At 39.0% G+C, this 7,854-nt stretch overlaps 1 non-coding gene across 1 annotated transcript; it reads right to left on the bottom strand.

The window, feature by feature from the left end:
* Positions 1–1,351: 1,351 nt before the first annotated feature.
* On the bottom strand, positions 1,352–1,458 carry LOC121217529 (small nucleolar RNA R71). Its single transcript, XR_005913623.1, has one exon. It is a non-coding gene; the product is annotated as a small nucleolar RNA R71 (small nucleolar RNA).
* Between the last annotated feature and the right edge of the window lie 6,396 nt (positions 1,459–7,854).

Here is a 7,854-nt window from a genome sequence, read left to right as displayed (position 1 = left end):
ATTCAATTTGAGCTCTTATTCAGAGGAGGAATAGACCCTGTCTAAGAGTAAAATTGTCATAATTAAGCGGAGTTGATTCCGCGCCTAGAGATAGGGTGACAAGATTTTTCTAGATTAGGCTGAAACCTAATAAGGGAATCCATAGATCGAGTTAATGCAATTCTAGGGTGTTAATTAGAAAGAGATTTCAATTATTAAACCTAGGGTTAGACATTATTAGTCTCGAGAGAGATAATAAAATAACTTAGGGATTTCTACGGATTAAGTCAAATGAATAAATCGTCTGATTCGAGTCAAATAACTAGTGAAGTCTAGGTGGATTTTTCCTTAGGTATTGTCTTAATCAATCAAATTTTCCCAAAAGTATTTTCCCAAATTTTAGTTCTGTGCATTCTTAGTTTAGTAATTAGTTTAGATAACCAAACCTCTTAATTTTTAGGCTAGATAATAAAAAGGAAGTAAATACCAATACTCGTGGTTCCTTTGGGTTCGATAATCCGGTCTTGCTGAACTATACTACTGTTCGATAGGTACACTTTCCTTAATCGTGATAAAAAGTTAGTCTCAAGAACGATTCATTCATAAATCTTTAAAACCTATCACGGATATCACGTATCAAGTTTTTGGCTCCGTTGCCGGGGAATTAAGATATTAGGAACACTCAATTTTTATTACTTTTAGCCATTTTACTTTTATTGCAATTCAATTTTTATTTTTTATTTTCTTTTCTAATTCTTCATGTATTTTCCTCCGACAGGTTTTTCTAGTTTATGACCAGAAGAAACCCGTCAGGACCACTACTTTTTGACGGAGAGATCGATCGCACAGTTCACAAAATTCGAAGAGAAATAAGACGAAGCCTAAAATACACAGAGGACGAGCAAGAGCACGATACTTCAACCACAACCAAGGAGATGGTTGAAAACCAAGAAAATCCATTACCTCCTGCAATTGTTGCTGATCCAATAAATTAGAATCCTGCTCTACGCACTATGTATGATTATGCTAAACTAATTTAATAGGAACTGAGTCAAGTATAGTTAGACCTGCTATTGCTGCAAATAATTTTGAACTGTAACCTAACACAATTCAAATGATACAATATTTAGTTCAGTTTTATGGTTTGCAGGATGAGGATCCAAACAATCACTTAACAAATTTTCTTGAGTTTTGGGATACTTTTAAAATAAATGGCGTTTCTGATGATGCCATTCACCTTCGGTTGTGTCCCTTTTCATTGATGAATAAGGCTAAACAGTGGTTGAACTCATTATCACGAGGGTCAATCACTACTTGGGAACAAATGACCGAAAAGTTTTTATTAAAATATTTTCTGCCGGCTAAAATGGCTAAGTTGAGGAATGAAATTTCTTCCTTTGTGCAGATGGATCTAGAAACAATCTATGATGCATGGGAGAGATACAAGGATCTTTTGAGAAGATGCCCTCACCATGGGTTACAACTTTGGCTACATGTTCAGATGTTTTACAACGTTGTGCACCCCTCAACGAGGCAACTCATCGATGCAGCCGCCGGTGGAACTTTAAATGACAAAACACATGAGGCTACTTACGAATTTATTGAGGAGATGTCACTGAATAACTATCAGTGGTAAGTTATGAGGACAAAGCTGACGAAAATAGCCGGTGTTTTCAACCTCGATACGGTTACTATGCTATCTAACCAAGTAGAACTCTTAAATAAAAAGATTGACGGTTTGTGTGATTCTACTCAGGTACATCCAGTGATGAGGTGCGATTCGAATAGAGGAGGAGCATGCACAAAATATCAACCCTTCAACCTAGCATCGAGGAGAAACAAGTCCAATATATGGGTAACTATAACTCTAGACCACAAAATAACCTGTATAGTAACACTTATAATGCAGGTTGGAGGAACCATCCCAATTTTTTATGGGGCGGTCAAGGAAATCAAAGACCATAACATCCTCCGGGTTTTCAACAACCACCTTACCAAAAAGAGAAAAAATCAAACCTTGAGGAGATGCTAACAAAATTCATCTCAGTGTTAGAAATTCGTTTTCAGAATACTGAGACAGCACTTAAGAATCAACAAGCATCGATCCAAGGGCTCGAAACTCAGATAGGTCAGCTCGCTAAATTGATATCTAAACGACCACAAGGTAGCCTGCCGAGTAACACAGAATCTAACCCAAGGGAACAACTCAATGCGATTACTACTCATGACAAAGAGGGTTAGTTGAGCCTACACCAGAACTGAGGCAAGGCACAGTGGTAAGTCAAGATAAAGGTAAGGTAGACCACAATGACTAGAAACCGGTAAGTAAAGAGTGCAAACCCCATGTGCCATACCCCAACACGACAAGGAAAGACCACACAGATGAACAATTCGGTAAATTCCTTAAATTATTAAAAATGTTACATATTAACTTACAATTTATTGAAGCTCTTTCGCAGATGCCAAACGCAGTCAAATTCTTAAGGGAGCTTCTAGCAAACAAATGAAAGTTGGATGAGGTGTCACATGTGGAATTGAATGCAGTTTGCTCAGCCATATTACAGAATAAGCTATCCAATAAACTGAAAGATCCAGGGAGTTTTACGATTCCTTGTTTAATTGGTAGTTTAGATGTTCATAATGCATTGGTTGACTTAGGGGCAAGCATTAATGTTATGCCTTATAAAATGTTTAAACAGCTAGGTCTTGGGAAAGCCAAACAAACTAGGATGAGCATTCAATTAGCTGATAAAACCATTAGATTTCCTAGGGGTATCATTGAAGATGTTCTTGTTAAGATCGATAAATTTATATACCCAGTAGACTTTGCTGTTCTAGACATGGAAAAGGAGAGTAACGCACCTTTAATTTTAGGACGACCCTTTTTAGTGACTGCTAGAACCATTATTGATGTTTGTATAGGTGAACTCACACTTCGTGTGGGAGACGAAACAATCACCCTTCAAGCTTGTAATTTGAGTAACACATCAAAAATTGAAGGTGGTTGTATAAATCATTCTATTAGTATTGATCATGTGGTGAAACCCCCTATGTTGGAAACAATTTCGAAGAACGCATATGAGCCGTGTTCAAACAACAACAAAGGACCTATCTATGAAGTAGAAAGACTGCAAATCGAGGAGCTAGATGAATGACAAACACAGAAATCGAGAACACCCGATAAACCAAAACTGAGCCAAGACAAGCTCAATACCTCACCAAATCATCTTAAGGTTGGAGACAAAGTACTACTAGATGCAGCAGATCCTCACACTGCCACTTCTGAACCTAATGAAGAAATTCCTCTTACAGTACTTAGTATTTTCCCATATGGTACAGTCGAGGTAATTCATCCCAAATTCGCCACATGTAAGGCAAGCAATACTCGTCTTAAACCTTATGTTGATAGAGTTGATAGCAGGGATGAGAAGTGTAAACTCCTCGTACCACCTTGACCATGCAGAAGAGAGTAAGTCCAGCTTAAAACTATAAATAAGCGTTTCTCAGAAGGCAACCAAAGCACTAACAGTAATGATTTATTTAAGTTCTAGTTTTTCACATCTAACCTACTAACTGAGTCTTGAAACACAGGGTTTTTCCATCCACACGGCCAGGCCCATAGGCGTGCCGTAAGCTGTGCTCACACCACAAGAGGAGACACGGCCGTGTGCTACGGCCGTGTGAAAATAGGGAAAAATTTGTCCTCAACACGGGATGTGATAAGTCACTAGGGCCGTGGGATAAAGTCGTGGGCGTAACTGCCAAAACAACACGGGTGTGCGACACGCCTGTGCCTTGAAACCATGGTCAAACCTGTCAATTTAGCATGAGCATTCGACACACCCGTGCCATCCGCTCGTGGTTGACACTATCAAAACGAACACGGGTGTGGGAAAAGCGAACGAAGCAAGACACGGCTGTACGACATAGCCGTGTGCACCCACACGCCCAAGGAACACGAGCGTGGGCTGAATGTCAGACGCGTCTAAATTTAAAAATCATGAAACACACGAGCACAAAATTAGGACATACGAGCGTGCCCCAAAATCTATATAAACCCCTCACTATTCATCATCTCCCTCCCCAAAAATCCCTAACCCTATCCATTGCAACTCCACACGCCCTACCTACCACGCCCGTGCGCCGCCTACAACACTGTTTCCAACAACTCAAGCTTCTTCCTTTTGCATTTGTTTACTCTTTTATCTCTATTTTCCTTAAATATCTTGCCCATTTCATGATTTCTCTGATCCATTGGACTATCTTAAGTGAATATTAATAGTAGAATAATAGAAATACTCATGCTTGTCATTAAAAGCATATTGCCATTTTTCATACTACATTCATCCATTTTTCTTTTTTCCATGAATTTTATGTTTACCCACATACATTCATGCATTAGATTTTCCCGTCGTATTATTCTCATAGTCCTATTTTAAATGACTTGATATAATTGCTTTAGTACGCATGTCTCATGAAATATTCCTAATCAGTTTTGTTTTTCCATGCTACTTTTGGGACGTATTGGTTGAACTTTGACTTTTTAATGCAGTTACAATGTCATCCTCACATGATAAGAAGATCGCTGTTCCCGCCTCGAAGAAAAGGAAATGAGCAGTGTCATCCTCGGGTCCTATAACAGAGATTAGGCACCTATTCCTCCAGGTCCTCTGGGGACCCTAGGAGGAATTATATCAGATATATGGGCCCGACCCCTAGGTGTGGGCTACTGTATTGACTGGGCCGCACTTGAACAGATTCATTTGGCTGACGTGGTCCGAGCCTTCTTGACGACTGACCCGTAGGGCTCTTCTTTGAGATTGTTGAGCCAACATTTCTTGAGTTCACATTGGAACTCTACTCGACGTTCCATCTTCAGACCATCATGACCAACTTTGAAAATCATGGAATGGTCCAGTTCTACCTTGGTGGTCTAGTACGCCAGTTGAGAGTACCCGAGTTCGGGATTGCATTACGGCTATACACGAAGGAGTCCATAGACAAGAATGAACTCAACACCCTCCACCGTCACATCCACTACTCCCCCTAAAAATGTTGGCTCTCCTTCTATCCTTGAGGTATCTACATGCCATCTTGGCTTACACTCTGACAGGGAGACGAGAAAGCACCGGCTTCGTCACCACCCACGACACCTATTTCTTATGGAGCATGGCTAACGGGCACGTCCTCGACCTTGCTTACTTCATCCCCTCGCAATCCGCCATCAAACGGAGCGACATAGGAGAGGGGTCATCTCTATCGGGCCCTATGTGACTCGACTGGCTCGACACTTTGGGCTTCTCAACATAGTAGCACAATCATCCTCCTACACTCTTATCGGCCAGATGTCCCCACAGGGCATCTCGAGCATGCTAAGTATGAGGATAATTGGGAAACGTCGTGGCACCTACCCTCCTCAGTGCCGCCTCATGCAGTCCACTAAGGAGGAGGACCCAGAGGAAATTACTGATGATGTCCCTCCACGTCATGAGGACCCACCGTCTCAGCCACCACCCATACATCGTCCAATTCATGCGGTGGCTTCATATTCTGACATCTCTGAACGCCTTAAACGATTTGAGTAGCAATGTTTTCAGTGCTTATGGAATAATGAACCTCTACCACCACTGGGTATCCTCCTTCACTCTCATCATTTCCTTGGCCGATTATTCTCCATAACTCCAATTCAAGGAGTTCATCCATCATTCAGGAAGTTTCACTTCTCCCCCTCTCTTATGATTATATATCTATCTTTTTCAATATATCTATCTTTGTACATTGAGGGCAACATACATCTTAAGTGTGGGGGAGTCTTTTATATCATCATTAGAAATCCTTGAATTTTGTCTTATTCTCACGTGAATTACTTATATCACTATTAGAATGAATTTTAATTAATTTATGATTTTTATTGATATGTCTTGAATTAAAACATAGGCAGTTATGCATTGATTGTTTAAACTTTAAGACATTAGGGAATCAAGCATGATAAGTTGATTTTTGAAGAATTAAATAACTTTTAGGTTGTTTCCCTAAGTTTAGGTATTATCTTGAGTTGAAATTCACAAGTTTAAACATGAAAAAACCATAATTCTTGTGAGATCTTGAGCCTTTAGAGCATATTTTATTCCTTTCATGCTCACTTTCATTATGAGTGCATCAGTTTTGATTTGCTATTCTAGAACTTCCTTGATTATGCATGTCAAGACCACACCATTTGATTTGATATGTCAAGATGATAAAGGCACTTAGGTTTAATTCACTCACTTCACATAAGCCTACCTCCATAATTAACCCTTAGTGAACCCCTTTTGAGCCTAACAAGCTATTAATTGATTTACCCTCAATATTAACCCATAACCCATTATTATTGAAATCCCCTAATTTGATCTCTATTTTTGTCGAGATTTGATTCGAACAAATTGCTTAGCTATGTTTTGTTCTTCTATGTATTCGACTTGTTCTTAAAAGTAAAATAAAAATAAAAAATAAAAAATTATACTTACATACATGTTAGTAGTAATTTGTCATTTTTTTAGCTTGAGTGTTAATTCCATATTCTGAGAAGAAGCTCACTTGTATTCAATTAATGGCTAGTAATTTTTCTAGCAAGGTAATTTTTCAATTCAATCTCGATTATAACCTCTTCTTTCAGCTTGTGACCACACCCCCTAACCAAAGCCACATTACAACCCTCTAAAAGACCTTTTGATTGATGTATCAGCTCAATATATAGTGGTGGAGATTTGATTTTCAAGCAAGCCTATGGTAATAACTTTTCATATAGAGTAATGAGTGCTTTAATTGATGTCCATAAACACCTTGAGTGATTTGAGTGAATCTTTAGTAAGGATGTTAAACTCTGCGATATTCTGATCAAAGGTAATCACTTAGATGAGGGGAGACACCTATGTTTTTGTGATAAAATGCTCAACTTGGAATGTTTGAAACTTTGATGTACTTTTAGTTGAATTTTCAATGTATGAGTACTTATGGATTATTTTGAGATATTATTGATAAGGATTATAAATTGAGAAGAATTCATTTTGATTGTGAGTTGAGGATTTTGCTTGAGGACAAACAAATGCTTAAGTATGGGGGCATTTGATAAAATGTAATGTATACATATTTTTATCTCATGCTTAGCCCATTTATGAATGGTTTCTCCTTAGACTTGGTGAATTCGATGCTCCTAATCCTTTAATTTCATGTTTTATATTTAGGCGAGCATAGGAGAGCAAAAAGAGCGAGAAACGGGCCGCAAACAGAGAAAATGGACCCACGTGGGAAATCAACACGGCTTGGACTTCCTCACACGGGCGTGTCACATGGCCATGTCCATTTGGTAGGATTGAAGCAAGACTTACACGGGTAGACTACACGCCCGTGCCTATTCAACAGCCTTGACCACGGGCTGGAGTAATCACACACAGGCGTGTCACACGAGCGTGTCCCTGCCGAGCCCAAGTATAGTCCTATTCGGAAAAGGCCAATTTTTAGGGCTCTTAGGCATTCAAAAGCCTATTTAGACACCTAAGGAGGCACTTAGGACGGGGGACACAGAGTAGGAAGGATGGAATTACTCAAGGAAAGCCGATTGATCCATCTCAGAAGCCGGATTCATCATCAAGACTGAAGATCTCCTTTCAAGTTCCTACTGGAGTTTTGGGTTTTCTTATGTTTTGTGATCTTTATGCTTTTGAGATGTTTTCTTTCATAAGTATGAACTAAACCCCCTAAATACCTAAAGGGAATAAAACCTAAGATGGATCTTGTTATTAATATCTAAATTGTATGATAAATATTTGACTTTTTCTTAATTATGTGTTCTTAATTCTTGTTTTAATATTCCAGGATATTGATTCAAGTTAAGCT

This window comes from Gossypium hirsutum, chromosome A02, assembly GCF_007990345.1.
Source record: "Gossypium hirsutum isolate 1008001.06 chromosome A02, Gossypium_hirsutum_v2.1, whole genome shotgun sequence".
Classification (NCBI taxonomy): Eukaryota; Viridiplantae; Streptophyta; class Magnoliopsida; order Malvales; family Malvaceae; genus Gossypium; species Gossypium hirsutum.
The sequence above is the reverse complement of the archived record's forward strand: the minus strand, read 5'-3'. Positions and strand labels throughout refer to the sequence as shown.